Genomic DNA, 23,526 nt, shown 5'->3' on the forward strand with positions numbered 1-23,526 from the left:
GTAATTCAGTAAATAAGTTCAATAGTCACGGGTATGCCTCTGCTGTTCTCCCCCGTTCAAAATTGCGCCAGATAGGCCTGATCCGCAGTTGTTTCAACCAGCAGCAGAACCGCTAAGTATTTGCGGCGGTGCGCCCCCCGGCCGGGTCAGCCGTACAAATCAAGGTCCACAAGTTACCCACAGGGCGGGGCTCACTCCCACATCAGCGCGTTCCACATAAGCGGAGACAAAGGCATAACCAGCGTCAGCAGAGCCTGACGCGTTTCAGGATCCTCCCTTCTTTAAAGGCTTCTCTGCTACCGAATGACAGCCAACAAAAGACATCGGTGTTTGTCCCTCTTTTATTGCAACACTAACACTCAGGTGAGTAAGCATATCCATACTGCATTCTGGGACCGGTAGTCTTTGCAATAATACCCCAGTGGGCTGAAGGCTGTAATTCAGTAAATAAGTTCAATAGTCACGGGTCAATCAATCAATCAATCAATCAGGTCATTTGTATAGCGCACTACTCACCCGTAGGGTCTCAAGGCGCTGGGAGGGGGGGGGTGCCGCTACTGCTCGGGTATGCCTCTGCTGTTCTCCCCCGTTCAAAATTGCGCCAGATAGGCCTGATCCGCAGTTGTTTCAACCAGCAGCAGAACCGCTAAGTATTTGCGGCGGTGCGCCCCCCGGCCGGGTCAGCCGTACAAATCAAGGTCCACAAGTTACCCACAGGGCGGGGCTCACTCCCACATCAGCGCGTTCCACATAAGCGGAGACAAAGGCATAACCAGCGTCAGCAGAGCCTGACGCGTTTCGGGATCCTCCCTTCTTCAAAGGCTTCTCTGCTACCGAATGACAGCCAACAAAAGACATCGGTGTTTGTCCCTCTTTTATTGCAACACTAACACTCAGGTGAGTAAGCATATCCATACTGCATTCTGGGACCGGTAGTCTTTGCAATAATACCCCAGTGGGCTGAAGGCTGTAATTCAGTAAATAAGTTCAATAGTCACGGGTATGCCTCTGCTGTTCTCCCCCGTTCAAAATTGCGCCAGATAGGCCTGATCCGCAGTTGTTTCAACCAGCAGCAGAACCGCTAAGTATTTGCGGCGGTGCGCCCCCCGGCCGGGTCAGCCGTACAAATCAAGGTCCACAAGTTACCCACAGGGCGGGGCTCACTCCCACATCAGCACGTTCCACATAAGCGGAGACAAAGGCATAACCAGCGTCAGCAGAGCCTGACGCGTTTCGGGATCCTCCCTTCTTCAAAGGCTTCTCTGCTACCGAATGACAGCCAACAAAAGACATCGGTGTTTGTCCCTCTTTTATTGCAACACTAACACTCAGGTGAGTAAGCATATCCATACTGCATTCTGGGACCGGTAGTCTTTGCAATAATACCCCAGTGGGCTGAAGGCTGTAATTCAGTAAATAAGTTCAATAGTCACGGGTATGCCTCTGCTGTTCTCCCCCGTTCAAAATTGCGCCAGATAGGCCTGATCCGCAGTTGTTTCAACCAGCAGCAGAACCGCTAAGTATTTGCGGCGGTGTGCCCCCCGGCCGGGTCAGCCGTACAAATCAAGGTCCACAAGTTACCCACAGGGCGGGGCTCACTCCCACATCAGCGCGTTCCACATAAGCGGAGACAAAGGCATAACGCGTTTCGGGATCCTCCCTTGTTCAAAGGCTTCTCTGCTGCCGAATGACAGCCAACAAAAGACATCGGTGTTTGTCCCTCTTTTATTGCAACACTAACACTCAGGTGAGTAAGCATATCCATACTGCATTCTGGGACCGGTAGTCTTTGCAATAATACCCCAGTGGGCTGAAGGCTGTAATTCAGTAAATAAGTTCAATAGTCACGGGTATGCCTCTGCTGTTCTCCCCCGTTCAAAATTGCGCCAGATAGGCCTGATCCGCAGTTGTTTCAACCAGCAGCAGAACCGCTAAGTATTTGCGGCGGTGCGCCCCCCGGCCGGGTCAGCCATACAAATCAAGGTCCACAAGTTACCCACAGGGCGGGGCTCACTCCCACATCAGCGCGTTCCACATAAGCGGAGACAAAGGCATAACCAGCGTCAGCAGAGCCTGACGCGTTTCGGGATCCTCCCTTCTTCAAAGGCTTCTCTGCTACCGAATGACAGCCAACAAAAGACATCGGTGTGTGTCCCTCTTTTATTGCAACACTAACACTCAGGTGAGTAAGCATATCCATACTGCATTCTGGGACCGGTAGTCTTTGCAATAATACCCCAGTGGGCTGAAGGCTGTAATTCAGTAAATAAGTTCAATAGTCACGGGTATGCCTCTGCTGTTCTCCCCCGTTCAAAATTGCGCCAGATAGGCCTGATCCGCAGTTGTTTCAACCAGCAGCAGAACCGCTAAGTATTTGCGGCGGTGCGCCCCCCGGCCGGGTCAGCCGTACAAATCAAGGTCCACAAGTTACCCACAGGGCGGGGCTCACTCCCACATCAGCGCGTTCCACATAAGCGGAGACAAAGGCATAACCAGCGTCAGCAGAGCCTGACACGTTTCGGGATCCTCCCTTCTTCAAAGGCTTCTCTGCTACCGAATGACAGCCAACAAAAGACATTGGTGTTTGTCCCTCTTTTATTGCAACACTAACACTCAGGTGAGTAAGCATATCCATACTGCATTCTGGGACCGGTAGTCTTTGCAATAATACCCCAGTGGGCTGAAGGCTGTAATTCAGTAAATAAGTTCAATAGTCACGGGTATGCCTCTGCTGTTCTCCCCCGTTCAAAATTGCGCCAGATAGGCCTGATCCGCAGTTGTTTCAACCAGCAGCAGAACCGCTAAGTATTTGCGGCGGTGCGCCCCCCGGCCGGGTCAGCCGTACAAATCAAGGTCCACAAGTTACCCACAGGGCGGGGCTCACTCCCACATCAGCGCGTTCCACATAAGCGGAGACAAAGGCATAACCAGCGTCAGCAGAGCCTGACGCGTTTCGGGATCCTCCCTTCTTCAAAGGCTTCTCTGCTACCGAATGACAGCCAACAAAAGACATCGGTGTTTGTCCCTCTTTTATTGCAACACTAACACTCAGGTGAGTAAGCATATCCATACTGCATTCTGGGACCGGTAGTCTTTGCAATAATACCCCAGTGGGCTGAAGGCTGTAATTCAGTAAATAAGTTCAATAGTCACGGGTATGCCTCTGCTGTTCTCCCCCGTTCAAAATTGCGCCAGATAGGCCTGATCCGCAGTTGTTTCAACCAGCAGCAGAACCGCTAAGTATTTGCGGCGGTGCGCCCCCCAGCCGGGTCAGCCGTACAAATCAAGGTCCACAAGTTACCCACAGGGCGGGGCTCACTCCCACATCAGCGCGTTCCACATAAGCGGAGACAAAGGCATAACCAGCGTCAGCAGAGCCTGACGCGTTTCGGGATCCTCCCTTCTTCAAAGGCTTCTCTGCTACCGAATGACAGCCAACAAAAGACATCGGTGTTTGTCCCTCTTTTATTGCAACACTAACACTCAGGTGAGTAAGCATATCCATACTGCATTCTGGGACCGGTAGTCTTTGCAATAATACCCCAGTGGGCTGAAGGCTGTAATTCAGTAAATAAGTTCAATAGTCACGGGTATGCCTCTGCTGTTCTCCCCCGTTCAAAATTGCGCCAGATAGGCCTGATCCGCAGTTGTTTCAACCAGCAGCAGAACCGCTAAGTATTTGCGGCGGTGCGCCCCCCGGCCGGGTCAGCCGTACAAATCAAGGTCCACAAGTTACCCACAGGGCGGGGCTCACTCCCACATCAGCGCGTTCCACATAAGCGGAGACAAAGGCATAACCAGCGTCAGCAGAGCCTGACGCGTTTCGGGATCCTCCCTTCTTCAAAGGCTTCTCTGCTACCGAATGACAGCCAACAAAAGACATCGGTGTTTGTCCCTCTTTTATTGCAACACTAACACTCAGGTGAGTAAGCATATCCATACTGCATTCTGGGACCGGTAGTCTTTGCAATAATACCCCAGTGGGCTGAAGGCTGTAATTCAGTAAATAAGTTCAATAGTCACGGGTATGCCTCTGCTGTTCTCCCCCGTTCAAAATTGCGCCAGATAGGCCTGATCCGCAGTTGTTTCAACCAGCAGCAGAACCGCTAAGTATTTGCGGCGGTGCGCCCCCCGGCCGGGTCAGCCGTACAAATCAAGGTCCACAAGTTACCCACAGGGCAGGGCTCACTCCCACATCAGCGCGTTCCACATAAGCGGAGACAAAGGCATAACCAGCGTCAGCAGAGCCTGACGCGTTTCGGGATCCTCCCTTCTTCAAAGGCTTCTCTGCTACCGAATGACAGCCAACAAAAGACATCGGTGTTTGTCCCTCTTTTATTGCAACACTAACACTCAGGTGAGTAAGCATATCCATACTGCATTCTGGGACCGGTAGTCTTTGCAATAATACCCCAGTGGGCTGAAGGCTGTAATTCAGTAAATAAGTTCAATAGTCACGGGTATGCCTCTGCTGTTCTCCCCCGTTCAAAATTGCGCCAGATACTTAGCGGTTCTGCTGCTGGTTGAAACAACTGACGATCAGGCCTATCTGGCGCAATTTTGAACGGGGGAGAACAGCAGAGGCATACCCGTGACTATTGAACTTATTTACTGAATTACAGCCTTCAGCCCACTGGGGTATTATTGCAAAGACTACCGGTCCCAGAATGCAGTATGGATATGCTTACTCACCTGAGTGTTAGTGTTGCAATAAAAGAGGGACAAACACCGATGTCTTTTGTTGGCTGTCATTCGGTAGCAGAGAAGCCTTTGAAGAAGGGAGGATCCCGAAACGCGTCAGGCTCTGCTGACGCTGGTTATGCCTTTGTCTCCGCTTATGTGGAACGCGCTGATGTGGGAGTGAGCCCCGCCCTGTGGGTAACTTGTGGACCTTGATTTGTACGGCTGACCCGGCTGGGGGGCGCACCGCCGCAAATACTTAGCGGTTCTGCTGCTGGTTGAAACAACTGCGGATCAGGCCTATCTGGCGCAATTTTGAACGGGGGAGAACAGCAGAGGCATACCCGTGACTATTGAACCTATTTACTGAATTACAGCCTTCAGCCCACTGGGGTATTATTGCAAAGACTACCGGTCCCAGAATGCAGTATGGATATGCTTACTCACCTGAGTGTTAGTGTTGCAATAAAAGAGGGACAAACACCGATGTCTTTTGTTGGCTGTCATTCGGTAGCAGAGAAGCCTTTGAAGAAGGGAGGATCCCGAAACGCGTCAGGCTCTGCTGACGCTGGTTATGCCTTTGTCTCCGCTTATGTGGAACGCGCTGATGTGGGAGTGAGTCCCGCCCTGTGGGTAACTTGTGGACCTTGATATAATATATATATACACACACACACACATTCACTGAAAAAAACCATAGGTTTCACACATGTTATAGTTAGCTGGACATTTCACTCATACAAAACCATTGAGATTCCCCCGTTATAGTTAGGTCAGCTAACTATAATTCGCGCGTCCGCAATGCAATGCTGATGACGTCACATATTACATCACTCATGACATGGTCAGAGACATCACTCAGGACATCACTGATTTTTTAAAATATTTTTAAGGAGGGGAGCTGCACAGCCCACCTCCTCAGGCCACTTAAGGCCCCGGGGCCAGCCTGCCTCTTTTTTATTTTTTATTTTTTTTAAACATTTTTTAATTATTTGGGAGGGAGCCACGTGGCCCCCCTCCCGGGCCACTTCTGGCCCCCGGGACCCCATATCCCGGGGCCTGGTCCTCTCCGTTGGGGACCGTGGGGGGGTCCCCAAGCCCCCCACGGTACCTGCCGGCTCCCCGCCTCCTGCGGGAGCTGGCATTGTTTTTCTACATGGGGAGCAGCTATCATGCTACTCCCCATGTAGAAAAGCAATCGGCTTTGGTTTTTGGAAGAGAGAGCAGGTTTCCTCCTCTCTCTTCCAAAATCCAAAGCAGTTTGCTATGGCTCCCTCCCTACCATAGCAAACTACAGTGTCTCGGGGGTAGGAACCCCGGGACACTGCAGGAGGTGGCCCTGGGGGGTGGCGGTCCCCAGGGCCACCACAAGGCTCCAGGCTCCCAACATTTAAAAGCCCCGGGGGTGGTGGTCCCCGGGGCTGGGGGGTTCGTCACGGACCCCCCAATTTAAATATGTAGTGCCCCGGGGAGGTGGCGGTCCTGTGGCGTGTTGGGGGGCTTGAGCCCCTCCACACAGGTTTTTTTATTTTCAAAAAAGAAGCCCCGGGGGGTGGCGGTCCCCATGGCTCGGGGGCCTTAGAGGTCCCCCATCATTATACATTTAAGCCCTGGGGGGGTGGCAGTCCCCGGGGCTGCGAGGGGGCCGTGTGCCCCCCGCTATAATACATACTTTGCCCTGGGGGGTGGCAGTCCCCGGGGATTTGGCCCCCCGGGGGCTAATTGACATTAAAGCGCGGGAGCCCGTACTTCATTTTTTTGGGGGATCTGCAGGATACACGTATCCTTGTGGGACTCCCAAAGCAGGCCTAGGGGGTCAGGGTGTTTCTACCCTGCCCCCTTTTCTTGTTTTTCGCGTTCCCTTTTCTGTTTTCTTGTGCCTCGGTTCTACCGAGGCACAAGATTGCTGCCAACACTTCCTGGTTTGGAGTGTTGACAGCCAATTAGCATAAAGCTCGTGCTCGGGAGGATACGCGTACGGTACTTCGTCCATAGATATATCTATGATTTTTCTTTTGATTTTCTCAGGGACTACTGCATGGATTTACACCATTTAACAAAAAGCGTAATCTGCAAACCAAACTCTACCTTTTTGCCAAATTTGGTGTAATTCAGTCTCAAGGAGATGTTTCACAACTACACCACATATGCTGAACACTTGGAAGACCAGGGTGTTTTCAGACTTTAGTTGTTTAATTATGTCCACTATAGCAGTTATGTTTTTCTTTAAAAACATTAAAATACAGTAGAACGTACTTTTTTCACATCACTATCAATACGCGACCGAAGATCCTCCCATTTCTTGCTTTTGGCTTCATCACTCAGCAGATATTCTGTAAACAGCTGCCACATGGATAATATAGCATTCACAGCCCCTTTGACTGGGAACCATCAGCTAAATGACACAGTTGGGATGACTCTTTCTTTGAAGCCACACAAAGCGAGAAATATTTGCGTTTTAGTTCCAGCGCATAACAAAACAGTGCACCAAAATGGACTAAAAAGTCAATAGCATCCTTCATTAACTCTGAACATTGTAAAGATACTTTCAGCATACCATCTAAAAAGTGGCAAGGATCTCTTACAGGGAAGCACTTCAGCTCAGGTATTGATTTTGATAGGTCATCACACAACGTTTTCATATATGTAGCTGAATCACTGCAAATACAAACCATATCACTCCAATCCACCTCAGCCACTTTTGTCACTCTCTCTCATAGGATCACGGACCCACCTCAGCCTCCTTCCGTGGCTCTCACACTCTCTCCCAGACGGAGCTTCTAACAGACTTAATAACAGCCCGCTGGCTTTCCCCACAGTAGAGGAGCTGCTCCTGGTAGCACTGAGGTGGCGTAAGGGCCAGAGCTGCCGCCTTTTGAACTGGGGAAATGAAATACCAGCATTTGTAAAGCGCACAGCTACCTCCGGAGAGGTGCCCTGGCGCTGGGGGCCCACGGGAAGATTGAGCGAGTTATTGTCCAGAGTCTCACTGGGCTAACCTGTCGTGGGTAGCGGACCCTGAACCCCATGGTCTGGAGTCAGGCACCCTGGCCGCTGCGCCACACCTCTACCACCAGGCTCGAGCCTCGGCGTCCGCTCAACATCCTGTGTTCTGGGCAAATGACTTAATCTCCCCGTCCCTACTAAAAAGGAACGTGTCCTTATGTAATGTAACTGGTGCTCGTGTAAAGTGCTCCGATACTTTCGGGTGGAGTTCGCGCTATATAAAACTGCAACAAATGAAAGCTCTGTAAGTTAAAGCACCCTATGTTCTAAAATTTAACTTGCTTGCGCAACTTTGCACATCACACACTGTTTACATTATTGGCAGTGGGCGTGAGATGGTGTAAACACGCAGAGAAAACAAGGGCATAATATCAGCTGTTGCACTGCCAGCACAATCTATGTTGGGCATTAGTTGGTATCAGCCTGCAGCCACGTTCTGCACTTTTCATGGCCCCTAGAGTGTACAATACATAGGGCCTGTGCAATAATGAGTAAACAACTCCAACTCCTCTCCACCCCCCCCCCCCCCCCACCCCCCTTCCAGAAAGATGCCACGGAGGGGTTATCTGTTAGCAAAACAGATGCATTTCACACAAAAACCCGTGCCCTCGCTCTCTCGCCCCACACATGGCATCGAGACAACTATGGCACGTGATGGGTTTAGCTACAGTCTAGATTTCCTACAACCACATCCCAGAAATTTCGGAGCAAGCTAGCATACCGCGTGACGCCTTCATAAGTGCATTACAGATTCAAATCCCTTTCAAGAAGCAGGGCACACAAAAGGCTGACAGCTCTTAACTGAAAGGGAAAGGCTTCGCCTGCAGTATTTCCCAGAAATGCATAGTAATGTTGAAAGGAGGGGTAAACATCGTTAAATATCTGACTGTGATCATGGAACAAAAATGTTTGCACATTTTTCATACACTATATGCTGACACACGCACACCATAACTTGCGCACACACTGACTCGTGCTTACACGCACGCTGACACACACAACTTAGGAACACACACAACTTGCACACAGGCGACACTCACACTCACCACTTAATCACACGCTGATACTCATGCACACACCCATAATTACACAAGCTAACTTATGCTTGCACATACATACACACCAACACGCTCATGCATGCACCCACAACTTCACACACACTGACTCATGATTACACATACGCTGACACACCCACATTTTGCCCATACACGGACTCAAGGAGAGCACTGAAACTACTTACTGCTTTACATGCTAACACTTTGAAATAATGAAAGCAGCTATCAATATAACAGCAGCACTGTCCAAATGATACTCTTTACAGCGTCATCCTCCAGTCCAGGTTTTCTAACCACAGCATTTTGGTGGAATTTTCAATGCCGTTTTACAAGGTTACTCTTGAAACTACAAGCCAGACTCAAGGTATCAAATGCGACTCGGCAAATCTGGATCTCTGACAAAGTATTAATCTACATAACATTTCAAATCTACATGTGCAAAAAGACATGACTATGTATGCACCAGCTTCTGCTTATCTCACTCCATCCCTTTGCTACGGGTTGGAAGATCGACCGTTCGGCCCATTTTGCTCATAATGTGACAGGGAGAAGAACCGTTTCTTTTTTTTTTTTTGGGGATTATAAACTTTTATTCGTTATCCATGCATGCACACAGCTTTCCGCCTACAACCCTGAGGCCGGCAGCAAATTAGGATCATGTCAATACGATATGCAGGTCCTTTGTTCCTGAAAGGGAGAAAGGAAGAAATTGTGCCAAACATGTCTCCGGCGTCACCTGGTCCAGTTGCCTGAGCCTCAAATAAAACAACATTATCATGCATGGACGCCGTTACCCCTAGTCAGTACTCTCCAGTACCACAGGAGGGTGAGCGCTGGTTTCTCCAGTGCTGTATTGGTAGTCTCTCATGGTGCGCGCATTCGACTACGAGGTCTAAATCTAACTTTCCTAACCCAACTTGCCCACTAATCCCCCTCCCCTCCCCCCTCAACTGCCTGTGCGCCTCGTCCCGTGTGCTACTGCCTTCTCAATGTTATGTGTCTTGTGCCTCAGCCAAAGCCTCTCGCGCCCTCCCCACCCCTCCATTCTCTCCCTCCCTCGATGCACCTAACCTGAAGATCTCCCTATACGCGCAGTCTATGTGTCCTCGGTCTTCAGTGTCGGCGTTACCCGGGTGTCCCTCCCACGTGGCACCTCCATGAAACTTGAAATAATCTAGTCCTCGTTGTCCCCCCCCCCTTCTTGCTGCTCCTCTGTCTCCTCCTGATCCTCAGCCATGTCGTTCCTATTCAAGTTGTATGTCAGGTATTGGTCCCAGAAGTTCCGTGGCCTACTCACAGGTGGTAAGAGTTCACTATACAGCTGGGATTGTGTGCAACTGTTCAACATAGCCCTTTCCCATCCTCTTTTAGTTGGAAGCGGGCCGCGCATCCAACACATTGCTATCGCTCTCCGTGCCATAATTAACCCTATGCCAGCCAGGCGACGCGCAGCTGGGGGTAAGACTTTGGTGTGTCCCAGCAGAGCCAATGCCGGGTCTACCGGGAGCTCCATCTCCAGTATCCGCCCCAGCTCGAGAAAAACCTCTTTCCAGAAGTTGTTTATCCCCGGGCAGGTCCAAGCCAGGTGTAGGAAGTCCGCCACTGACGTACTGCAACGTTCACATTCCGACGTCTGCCGGAGTCCATATCTGTGCAAGCGTTCCGGAGTGTAATACACTCTCTGTAAAAATTTAAACTGAACAAGCCTATGCCTAGCATTCAGCGACACCAGTTTCGTGTTCTGGCAGCAATATTTCCATATTTCATCACTTATCTCCGTCTGTAAGTCTCGTTGCAACGCCTGTCGGGCCTTCGAGGGTTCTTGCGCTCGGTGACACTGCCCCATCCTGTACAGTCGTGCTATCATCTTGCCGCTCGACTGTGTTTTTATTACGTAAGTCAGTTCTGGTAGTTCTGTGGGTTCCTCCATATCCGGCCCCAGCAGCTCCTGTAGTGCTGCACGGACTCTGTGCAGATGGAAACGGTGCAGCAGCGTCGTAGTGATCTGGGATAGAGCAACCTGTTCCCAGGTGACTACCTTCCCGTCCTTGAACAGGTCCCCCAGCTTGTGTATGCCCAGCTGACTAAGGGCGCGCGTGACCCCCTTTTCTCGCAGCGGTGGAAGCCATATGGCCCATTCTATCGGGACCAGGGGGGAATACAGCAGTGTGCAGTCATGGCTTCTGGCCAAAGAGTGCCATGCGTGATTCGTACTCGTAATAGAGTCCAGAGTGCCAACACGTCGCGTGGCCGGTTCGAATACAGTAGCCGCTGGCTGGAGGGGTTTCGCAAAGAGCGTCTCCAGAATCACGTGAGGGATATTACTATCCCCATGTATCCAAGTGTGCAGGTGCATCGCTTGCGCGACCCTATAGTACTGTTCTACGTCCGGGGCCCCCAGACCGCCTTGGTCATATGGGAGAGTCAGGACTTGCCACTTAACCCTCGGTTGCTTACCTCCCCATGCCAGTCTCGTGAGGGTCTGAATTAGCGTTTTAAAGAATGCCTTAGATAGGACCACCGGGAGGTTGCAAAAGAGAAACAAAAACCTCGGAAGCACCAGCATTTTCATGAGCGCAATGCGACCCGCGAGGGACAGGGGCAGCCTACACCATCTGTCGACGTCGTCAACCAGTTTCATGTAAGCCACTCCGTAATTTTCCCTGATCAATACATCCGGGTCCGGGTGTAGTTTTATGCCTAAATACCTAACCGGTTCTTCCGACCACTGCAGTGGGTAGTCCATGTCAAATTTATTTGTCACCGGCGTCAGCGGGAATGCCACCGATTTAGACCAGTTTACCTTTAGACCAGATAGTGCTCCGAACTGCACTACCTCCCTTAGCACTGGCGCGAGGTTAAGCTCCGGGTCCCTGACGTTCAAAAGCGTGTCGTCAGCGTACGTGGATATACATATCTTATATGTAGGGAAATTAATACCTTCATGACTGTGGTATTCTCGGAGTGCACACGCTAGAGGTTCCGCTACTATTGCGTATAGCAACGGGGAGAGTGGGCAGCCCTGTCGTGTGCCCCTGCTGATTCCGAACGCCTCCGTGACCGTGTCCCCAATTCGCAGCCTGGCCGTCGGTTTGTAATACAGAGCGCCTATCATTTGTAGGAAGGGTTCACCCAGGCCCAGTTTCCTAAGTACCCTGGACATGAACGGCCATTCTACGGAGTCGAAGGCTTTCTCCATATCTAGGAATATCGCCAATGCCTTATTCTCCGGCTTCACATGCTGCATCGTCCCCAGGACCGTACGAATATTGTATGTGAGGTTCCTAGATGGGATAAAACCCGCCTGTTCCGGGGCCACCAGTTCAGGGGCGAGGAGTGCTAGACGCGTCGCCAGTACCTTTGCGTACAGCTTAGCATCAACATTGATCAAGGAGAGGGGTCTGTACGAACCGCATTCCGTGTCAGGCTTCCCAGGCTTGAGTATCGTTATGATGAGTGCCTCTCGCATAGTCGGGGGCATGGAGCCTTCCAAGCATATGTCATCAAATAAAGCTGAGAGGTAGGGGACCAGCAGTTCTTTAAACGATTAGTAGAAGCCGACAGTCAGCCCATCGGCGCCCGGGGCGCTACCCGTCCGCATACTATCTAAGGCCTCCTCTATTTCCTCCCTCTGGATGGGCATCATAAGGAATTCTCTTTGCCAAACGGCCAGTTGTGGCATCTGAATATAACTCAGGTAGTCGTCGATTGCCCCGTCCAGTCCCGTCGATTTCGATTCGTACAGAGCAGAGTAGTACCGCCTGAATTCCCCGACAATCTGTTCCTCGCTTGTGAGGGTCTCTCCCGTGCTCGAGACCAACTCGCCAATCAGCAGTGGTCGCCGCTCATGTCTAATCATCTTAGCCAGGAGAGAACCAGGCCTTTCACCCTCGCCGTGCATGCGGGCCGTGGCATATTTGCCCATGTGTTGTACCTCTCTGTCTGCCTCTGTGTGGTATTCTGTCAACAATTGTTTGATCTGATCTAGTGCGTCTCCCTCTGGTTCCGCCTGGTGCCTCCCTTCAAGGTCCTTCAGCTGACCCTCTAAATATTTAAGCCGCTTTCTAATGGATTTCAGGACACTGGAGTGTTTGGCCATGGCTATCCCTCGTATGTAGACCTTAAAGGCCTCCCATAGCGTCTGAAAACTTTCCACCGAGCCCGTATTTGTCACAAAAAAGTTTTCGATTTCGTTCGTGATTTCCCCTCGGAACACCTCGTCTAGTAAAGAGTACGGTGGGAAGCGCCACGTAAAAGGGGGGATTCCGCGCACTGGCGACTCCAGGATCAGGAGGAGAGTGGTCAGACAGTGTGCGTGGTAGTATGTGACAGTCCCTTATATTATTGGATATCTGTTGTGATACAAACCAGTAATCTATTCTAGTGTGTAATGCATGATACGCTGAATAATGTGTGTACCCCCCTCTGGAGTGATGTCTACTGCGCCATACATCCAAGAGGTCCAAGTGCACCATCTCAGTTTGGAGTGCCGTGGCAGCCGCCGACGGGCTCCTGTTCGGTCCCGCAGATCTGTCCAGATCCGGGTCTAGGACCAAGTTAAAGTCCCCGCCCCAAACCATATACGAGCAATCATACATTCTGCATCTCCGGGCTAAGTCCGCGTAGAAATCAGGTGAATCATAGTTGGGCCCGTATACATTCACAAGCAGCATATCATGCCCCTGGCCCCTGCATCTGCAAATGACGTACCTCCCCTCCGGGTCCGTCTCTAGTGACGTCAATGTGAGTTTGGAGTGCGGGTTTACCCATATTAGTGTCCCTCTCGAGTGTGTGGTAAAGCCCGCTGCGATACTGCATCCCGCTAACCCCTTGTGTTGTAACATCCTGCTGGCAAGAGGCAAATGTGTCTCCTGTAGGAGAGCGAGGTCTATGTTATGCCTGCGTAGGTAACTAAGGACCTTTCTCAGCTTCCTATCGTCATTGAGGCCCCTGACATTCCATGTCAGTGCTCTCATTTGGGTCCGCGCAGTGTCGGACCGTGGTGTAACGCTCTCAACCCCTGCCATAGTGTATAGTGTGTGCATTAAGGCTACCCTGTATTAGTATCCATCGGTCCCGAGGAGCGGGATTTGGCAGTTGACGTAACCTGTATTTGCCGGTCCCAAACCTAGTGGGACTCACCCATTTCCCGGTTGGCAGCACCTCGGCATTCAAACCCAATAACAACTGGTACTCAATTACAAACCCCAACATTCCCCCCACCACCCACAGCAGACCCACCCCAATTTGGCCTTGCAGAATCCCATCCCACCCATCCCACCTCAGCAACAAGTAGAATATTCCCATTTGCACAACGCTCAGCAGAATTAGGGCCACTGAAAAGACAGGGGTACGTGTCCAGTCCTTTCAAGTCTTCTCCCGCCGCCGACCGCTAAAGCGAATCAAGATCAGCCCGGCGTTCATCCGTCAGTCATCAGCCGTTTCTGCCAGTTCCAGTGCCGCTGTCGCAACTGCCGCCCTTTGTCCTTCATGAATCTCCTCCTGGGGAGGGCGACGCGGCCTGCGCCGTCGTTTCTGCTGTCGCCATTGTCCTGCGGTGCCGGTCTCCGAGTGGTTCCCCGGTTGTGAGTCTCCCGTCGGTTCAGGTTCCTCGATGCCCAAGAGCCGGCAAGCTTCAGTGAGAGAGCGTAGCTGGTGCACTTTGTTGTTCCATTTAAACACAATCCGGAACGGGTGCCCCCAGCTATATGTGACACCAAGGCGTCGCAGTTCAGCAGTAACCGGTCTGAACGATCTACGCTTCTCCAGGGTGATGGCCGCCAGGTCCTGAAAGAGTGTCGGTGAGTGTTCTCCATAGGTGACGGAGCCCAGCTGTCGCGCTTTGTTGAGAATCTCTTCTTTGGTGCGAAAGTCCTGAACGCAGACCAGGATATCCGCTGGCAAGGCACTCGAGGCTCTAGGCGGTCCAGTCCGATGTGCTCTGTCTAGAGTGATAGTGGAGTCAGCCGATCGGCCCAGAATATGGTTGAAAAGGCCTTGCGTGAACTTGAAGAGATCTGCCGTGTCCGGGGTGGTTTTTACCCCCCTAATTCGAATGTTATGCCTCCGAGACTGGTTTTCCAAATCCTCCACATGCGATTGTAAGTCAACTTGCTGGTCATGGATGCGGATAATTTCTTGCTGGAGCGCTTCCATCTCGACATCCCGGCCATCGCTCTTCGTCTCTAGGTCCGCTACCCGCTCGCCTATGGCGTCCGTGTCTCGCCTCAGCTCTCGAATCTCCCCCTTCAATTCAGTCTTAAGGAGCTGGAGGTCTTCCCTTAGGCCACCAAATAGAGACTCCAAGAAAGACCTCGTGACAGGTTCATCTTTGCTTTGGGGACTGTCGCCCGGTGTGCCGGCCGTTGACGTAGCGGGCGCCGCGTGGGTCCCAGCGCTGCGAGGGTCTGTTTTCTTCCCTATGGTGATGGGTGTGAGCAAGTCCTTTATGGTCCTGTCCTTGCGCACTCTGCCAGTCGCCATACTCCCCAGGCCTGCCAGCAGAACAGGCTAGGGCGGATCGGGCCGGAAGCTCGCCGCAGCACCGGTAAGTACCAGACAGTCTGGGGCTAAGAGTCCAGCCCCCGTGGACCGCTGGCGGTCTCCTCAGCTCCAATTGCTCTCGCTGCTAGGGCCTAAGTGCCGGTGTCTCCCCCTCAGACAGTGTTCGAGGTGCTATTCCAGGCGATGCAGTCCGTGTGGGAGAGCCAGTCACTGGGCCGGGTGATGTCTCAAAATGGCGGCTCCCAGGTCACCGCACCTCAGTGACCACGCGGCAACCGACCGCCACCCAGGCCTCGATTGGAGCGGCACACGCTGGGGGCCACCTCGGCAGCGGCACCACTCCGGGATCTCCACACTACCCCCCGCCGCTCCACTCTTTCTGCTGCGTAGGGTGGGGGGGTCCCCTGCTCACCTCCAAAGTCCGAGGCTGTAGCAGGTGCAAGTTCCAACCCGCACCCCCGTATGTGTGGGGGGGCAGAAGTGTGGCTGTAGGGAAGGTACGTGGGCCCCAGCCAGATGGGGCAAAGGGCGATTCCTGCTCGGGCGCTGCACGGGCCTCAAGCACCCGGCCCTAAAATGGCGGCACTCAGTTCAAAAATCACCTCCGGGACCGGGGGGGGCTCCAAGGGTGGTAGTCCACAGCTAGGGTGTCGGCGCCGTTTGTAGCTGCCCACGGCTGTCCCAAAGCCGCAGACCGGAGCGGCGAGTCACCCGGGGGGGGGGTCATCTCTGTCTCCCCCCTCTCCTCACCTCAAGCCGCTTCCCGGGCTCGCCCGGCGCCGCAACTATCCCCGTTGCCTCTCTCCAACAGTCCCGTGTGCGGCCAGGGACTCCAGCTGTGACGGCGTAAATATCTGGCAGGTCCGCAGAAGCCTCCACGGAGAAGCCGCGGGAGGCCTCGCGCTCAGCCGCGCGGGTCGGACCTGCCGCTTCCCGTCAGGGAGGCCTCGGCGTCGGCAGTATGGCTCCGCCCCTCTCGGCCTCGTTTCCGCAGCTCCGGCCGCCACAGGCCCCTGCGGGCCGCAGTGCTCTTGTCAGGATTCGGTCCGGACCCAGGATAGCCGGTCCGCAGCGCCGACTCACAAATGTCCTCACCAATCTGGCAACTGGTCTGGGGCCCCAATGAAGCCTCTCGGGACCCGGAAGGGTGCTGTAGTATCTATTAAGTGGCGGCCGGCGGCGGGAGCTCAGCAAGACACGTCTGCTCACACCGCCATCTTGGCCACGCCCCAGAAGAACCGTTTCTATTATGGTACTTGTATTTCTGCTGATCTCGTTTCCACTGTCTCGCGAAGCGAACCCCGCTGCTGGGCTCTCGCGCCTGGCAAGCACAGTGCAGCTCCTCATGCCGCTCTTCTTACCGCCATCGCCCACTGCTGCTTCTCTCCCTCCGCCCGATCATGTCCCGGCTGGCAACTGCTAGGAAAGGCAGGAACGGCACACGGTCTGCGGGAGGGGTCTGGAAGTTAGAGTTTGCAGGAAAGGCACGGACAGCGGGAGGGGGGGGGGGGCGGGAACGGCACACGGTCAGCGGGAGGGGGGGCGGGAACGGGCACTCACCTGGACTTCTTCCGGCAGCGGTCTTCCTGAAATGAACAAAAACAAACCTAAAAAAAAAAAACGCCCACCGCCGCATGACGTAGGAAAAGTGGTGGGATGAGTAAAAATCGCGGGAACGCCCAGGAATCTGCTCCGGCCATTACGGACAGATGTCTGTTCCAATGGCTAGCCTCCATTTATGGAGCTAGCCAATGGAACAGAGGGCGGATTCCCAAGCCACATACTCTAAAGATTTCGCCTTGCGCAAAACGCTGCTTGCGCAGCTTTTCGCCAGGTCGAAACCTAAAAATGACTATTTCACTCTCCTTTTCCTTTCGTTGAATGGGATTTAGTTTGTGGTTGTGCAGGTATTTTTTCAGTTATTAGAAGTTTAAACCTACAACTGGACAGCCTACCTTTATTTAAGTAAGTGGCCCTGGGGGATGAGGTCCTAGAGCGCGATAATTGCTCAGGGAGTGCGCCACACCCATTTTAGTAATGGCTCTGAGAGATGGGGTCCCCAGGGCCTAACAAGGCTTAGGAAGGGTGGTAGCTTTAGTTAAAGAAAAAACGCCCCTGGAAGTTGGGGTCCTCAGGGCCTAAAGAAGCCCAGGGAGGGGGGCGGTGCGGCCCCCCTCCCCTTTTTACATATATATACGGCCCTGGGGAATGGGGTCCCAAGGATTTAAAGAGGCGGGAGCACCCAGGCTCCCTTCCCTTTTAACCTATATGAACGGCCCTGGGTGATGGGAGTCCCCAGGGCCAGGCCCTATGGCCAACCCCAGTTGCCCATGGCGAAGGCCATAGGCAGCATGGGATTGGCTGCATGCAGCCAGGCCCTGTGGCCATCCCCCACCCTCCTTCCAGTGCATGACCAAAGGCCCTGGCCAATGGGGTTAGGCTGCAGGGGCCTGGCCACATGGCCAACCCCCAAAGTTCACTGAAAATATTATAAAAATACCAAAGGTTAAAGTAACATTATAGTTAGGTGAATTTGTCGGTGACAACTAACGTTTTAAACTAAAAAAAACAGAAATTAAAGGCATCACTTATCATATCTCAAATGACATCACTGATGACATCATTCAAGCTCCTTTTGTATACATTGCTCTTTAAGCAGGTATACCCTTAGAGCTATGAAGGTAATTGCAAATAAGCAAAAAATAATACAAAGCGCCTTTACTGCTATAATACATACAACCCCCATAGGTAAGCAAGCTTGTGTTATTTATAAAATTACCCTATACCATAAACTACATGGGATGCAGAGTTCATGTGGACTATGAACCATAGATGAAAGGGTAATCTACCCTGCACACAGTGTTCAGTCTGTATGCAACTGTTCACTGAAAGGATTATGTTACTTACCCTGTAAGCATTTGTTCTTGACATGTAGTGCTGTAGATTCACATGCTTTGCATAACTAAGCCATCTAATGTTGGGCTCGGATGATTACAAGTTGTTTTTGTTCCAATAAGTTTTCAAGAGTTACAAGGCTGTGACACTCCTCTTCTTGGTAATACTGATCATGGTCATCGTACTCCATTTACAGATTGTTTTGGTGTAGATAGGGGAGAATGGATTAGTAAAATATATCAGTATGGTGATGTCCATGCAGTAATATGATGTCAGTAAGTAAAGTATATTAAGTTCAAGTTCAGTAATTTGTATAGCGCACTACTCACCCAGAGGGTCTCAAGGCGCTTGGGGGAGGGTGTGTGCGTTACTTATCGAATAGCCAGGTTTTTAGCTGCTTTCTGAAGGAGAGGTGGTTCTGAGTAAGGCGGAGGTGAGTGGGGAGAGAGTTCCAGGTTTTGGCCGCTAAGTAGGAGAAGGTTCTTCCCCCCATGGTGGATCTATGGATGCGCGGAATTGCAGCGAGGGCTTGATTGGATGAACGTAGTCTGCGAGTGGGGGTGTAGAAGGACAGTTGTGTGTTGAGGCATTCGGGTCCTAGATCGTAGAGGGCTTTGTGTGCGTGGGTGAGGAGACGGAACGTTATTCTCTTGTTGACGGGAAGCCAGTGGAGATCTTTCAGGTGACCGGAAATGTGAGCTTGACGGGGTAAGTCTGGCTGAGGCGTTTTGGATGCGTTGAAGTTTTTTCTGTAGTTTGGCTGTGGTTCCGGCGTAGAGGGTGTTTCCATAATCTAGTCGGCTAGTGACTAGTGCGTGGGTGACTGTCTTTCTTGTTTCGGTAGGGATCCAGCGGAAGATTTTTTTGAGCATGCGTAGGATGTTGAAGCATGATGATGAGACGGCGTTGACTTGTCTGGTCATCGAGAGGGAGGAGTCTAGGATGAAGCCCAGATTCCGTGCGTGGTCTGTAGGTATGGGTGCTGTGCCCAGAGCCGGTGGCCACCATGAGTCGTCCCATGCAGAGGGGGACGATCCTAAGATGAGGACTTCCGTTTTGTCCGAGTTTAGTAATCTACACAGTGTTTTTAGGGAGGAGGGATGGTGCATGTGAATCTACAGCACTACATGTCAAGAACAGATACTTACAGGGTAAACAACATAATCAGTTCGAGGTATGTGTGCTGTAGATACACATGCTTTGCATAGACTGTAAGGCAGTCTCTCTCCCTAGGCAATGGTTATCCTACCTGTGGGGGGGTCTTAAAACAGCTTGTCCAACATTGGCTTGTTGACGTGCAAAGACATTAACACAATAATGTTTTGTGAATGTGTGTTGAGTGGACCATGTTGCTGCTTTGCAAATATCAGCAATAGGAACTTTCCCTAAAAAAGCCATAGACGGCCTTACTTTCCAAGTGGAGTGAGCTTTAGATGGAACATGTAAACACCTTTTAGCTTTAGCATAACAAGTTTAGATGCATTTTACTATCCATCTTGAAATTCCAGATTTAGAAATTGCTTTTCCTATATGAGGGGTGAAGGCAATAAATAATTGCTTGATCTTTCTGAATTTTGGTCCTGCTAATATAATACATTAGAGCTCTTTTACCATCTAAAGTATGTAAAGCTCTCTCTGCAACTGAACCTGGTTGCAGAACGGAAGTATTATGTCACTTACCCAGTAAGCAACTGTTCTTGGCATGTAGAGCTGTAGATTCACATGCTTTACATACTTCTGCCATCTAGTGTTGGATCCACATATTTGGAAGTTGTTTTTCTTCGAAGAAGTCTTTCCAGTCACAAGGTAAAGTGACTCCTCCTTTAGGTGATAGTGCACATGGGCATCGACTCCATTATTAGATTGTTTTCCCGCAGAGGGTGAGAATGGAGTTAGTAAGTGTAGAATAGAGATGTCCATGCATATATGTAAAGTAAGAAACTGAAACGACTATAGGTACCCGGTGAGGCATGTGGGCGCATGTGAATCTACAGCTCTACATGACAAGAACAGATGCTTACTGGGTCAATAACATTATTCGTTCTAGGTATGTGAACTGTAGATCACATGCTTTGCATAGTATACTCCCAAAGCAGTGGCTAGCCTGTAGCCATTGCAATTGCTTGAAAAAGTGTTTTAAGTACTGCTGGGCCTACATTAGCTTGTTGCCTCGCTAACGAATCTACATAATAGTGTTTGGTGAATGTTTGCTGTGTAGACCATGTTGCTGACTTACAGATATCAGCTAGGGGAAAATTACTTAAAGCGGCCATATTAGCCCCTATTTTGCGAGTGGAATGCTCTCTAGGGGGTATTATCAAAGTTCATTTTGCTTTCATGTAACATGTCTGGATGCATTTCACGATCCATATTGCAATGCCTGATTTAGATATGGGATGCCTTTTGAATGGTGACAAAAAAGCTGCTTTGTTTTGCGAAATTCTTTTGTTCTTTCCACATAATATAGTAGAGCTCTTCTAACATCAAGTGTGTGTATAGAGCTCGTTCTGCAACAGAATCAGGTTGAGGAAAGAACACAGGTAACTTAACTGATTAATTGATATGAAAAGCAGAAACTACTTTAGGAAGAAATTTAGGATTAGTTCGAAGAACCACTCTGTCTTTGTGAAGCTGAAAGAAAGGCTCTTGTATAGTTAATGCCTGGAGTCTACCAACTCTCCTTAGTAAAGTGATTGCGAAGAGAAAAGCAGCCTTCCGTGAGAGTTATTGTAATTGACACATGTGCATTGGTAGCCTTGTTAAGGACTATGTTTTAAGGTCATTACTGGTGCAGGTGGGACTCTTGGTTGGTGTCACTCTTATTAATACTTCCATAAAGGCTTTAATCACTGGTACTCTGAATAGAGATAAGGGTTGTCTGTTTTGTAAGTATACAGCTACTGTTGCTAGATGTAAGCAAATTGATGTATAGGCTAGTCCAGATTGCTGTAAATGTAACATATGATGTTTTGCAAAGAAGCATCAAGAGGATTGATATTGTTATTGTTACAATAAATAACAAGCTGTTTCCATTTTTTTGCATAACATGCCCTAGTAGTAGGTTTTCTAACTTCTTTTAGGATATTCATACAGGCTGGTGGTAATTGTAAATAACAAAACTCTATGACCTCAGGAGCCAAATCGCCAGGTGGAGTTCTTTGGGATTTGGATGTCTGATTTCTCCATGGCTCTGAGTGAGGAGACTGGAGTTGAGATGCAGTTTTTGGTGTAGAACTACTGAGAGCACCAACAGGGTGGTGAACCAAGGTTGACATGCCCATGTGGGAGCTATGAGAATCAGTTTGAGGGATGTTTGTCTGAGCTTCCGAACTTCCAACGGAATGAGTAGGAGAGGCAGAAAAGTGTAGGCAAATATCCCTGACCAGTTCATCCATTGAGCATTGCCTTTGGAAAGCGGGTGTGGGAACCTGGAGGCAAAGCTTGGGCATTTTGCGGTCTTAGCTGTGGCGAACAGGTTTATGTGAGGAAATCCCCATTCCTAAAAGTAGGGGAGGAGAATTTGGGGATGAAGTTTCCGCTTGTGGATTTGCTGTCTCTGTCTGCTGAGAAGGTCTGCAATCTGATTGTTTACTCCTGGAAGATGTTCTGCCAGGAGATACATCTTGTGGTGTATAATCCCTTTCCAATGGCTAGGCGTGACAATTGGAGAGAGCGTCAACCCAACCCCCAGTTTCTGCATATAATACATAGCTGTCATGTTGTCTGTGCAGACTAGGACAGCTTTGCCTATGAGGTGAATTTGAAAAGCTCTGAGTGCTAGAAACAGTGCTAGTAGCTCTAGGCGATTCATATGGAGACTCTTGTGCCTTAGACTCTACAACCCTTGGATTGTGTGATTGTGTAGGTGAGCATCCCAACCAGTGAACAATGTGTCTGCTGTTAGCACTGTCTGTGGAACAGGGTCGATGAAAGGCTGCCCTCTGGATACATGTTGTGTGTTCCACCATTGCAGAGAGCGATGGGTGCAGCCATCTATCAACACTAGATCAGTCAACTGACCCTGCGACTGGTTCCACTGACTTGCTAAACCTATGAAGTCTTGCGTGGGGAACCATTACGATGCAAGACGCCATCATTCCTAGCAGTTGCATGAATACTCTTGCTTGTAATGATTGGTTGGGCTGAAAATGAGTGAGAAGGGACTGAATACTGGCTGCATTGGGAGAGGCTAGAGCTCTTTGAGTGTCTATGGTAGCTCCCACATAGGATTGTGTGTTGGAAGCCTGTAGTTGAGACTTCTACGCGTTCACTGTAAACCCTAGTTGGTGTAATAAGTGAATCATGGCTTGAGTGTGTCAGAGGCACTTTTGGTAAGTGCTGGTTTTGATGACATACGCGGTACAAAAGGGGGTGGTGATGGACGGAGCATCTGAATCAATCAAACACTCACACCCAGTCAAAAGATCTGGGTTTAATCCATCACCGTTCTTTAGCCCACTCTGCCACCCCAGTTCAGACATGGCTATATGCAAATCAGTCTGACCCTGTGCCTCATGGGAACAGTCCAGCCCGAACTGCCAAGCCATGTCTACCCTGGACCGGAAACAAGCTTCCGAGGACCGGTTTCTGGCATTCCAGCCGTCTTCAGCCCGGCTTGCTTGAATCCAGTGGCAAAGTGAGCAAGGGACTCACGTCTGAGCATACCCTGCCACACGTATGGCGGCCAAAAGCGGTACAAAAGGGGGTGGTGATGGACGGAGCATCTGAATCAATCAAACACTCACACCCAGTCAAAAGATCTGGGTTTAATCCATCACCGTTCTTTAGCCCACTCTGCCACCCCAGTTCAGACATAGCTATATGCAAATCAGTCTGACCCTGTGCCTCATGGGAACAGTCCAGCCCGAACTGCCAAGCCATGTCTTCCCTGGACCGGAAACAAGCTTCCGAGGTCCGGTTTCTGGCATTCCAGCCGTCTTCAGCCCGGCTTGCTTGAATCCAGTGGCAAAGTGAGCAAGGGACTCACGTCTGAGCATACCCTGCCACACTTCTGGCGGCCAAAAGCGTTACAAAAGGGGGTGGTGATGGACGGAGCATCTGAATCAATCAAACACTCACACCCAGTCAAAAGATCTGGGTTTAATCCATCACCGAGAACGGCACAGGGTCAGACTGATTTGTATATAGCCATGTCTGAACTGGGGTGGCAGAGTGGGCTAAAGAACGATGATGGATCAAACCCAGATCTTTTGACTGAGTGTGAGTGTTTGATTGGATTCAAGCAAGCCGAGCTGAAGACGGCTGGAAAGCCAGAAACCGGTCCTCGGAAGCTTGTTTCCGGTCCAGGGAAGGCATGGCTTGGCAGTTCGGGCTGGACTGTTCCCATGAGGCACAGGGTCAGACTGATTTGCATATAGCCATGTCT

At 50.8% G+C, this 23,526-nt stretch overlaps 1 protein-coding gene across 3 annotated transcripts in view; it reads right to left on the reverse strand.

The window, feature by feature from the left end:
* TAF11 (TATA-box binding protein associated factor 11) overlaps positions 1 to 23,526 on the reverse strand; it is a 265,689-nt gene that overhangs the window by 44,340 nt on the left and 197,823 nt on the right. The window lies entirely within an intron of this gene.

The sequence above is a fragment of the Lissotriton helveticus genome, chromosome 5_1, assembly GCF_964261635.1.
Source record: "Lissotriton helveticus chromosome 5_1, aLisHel1.1, whole genome shotgun sequence".
NCBI lineage: Eukaryota > Metazoa > Chordata > Amphibia > Caudata > Salamandridae > Lissotriton > Lissotriton helveticus.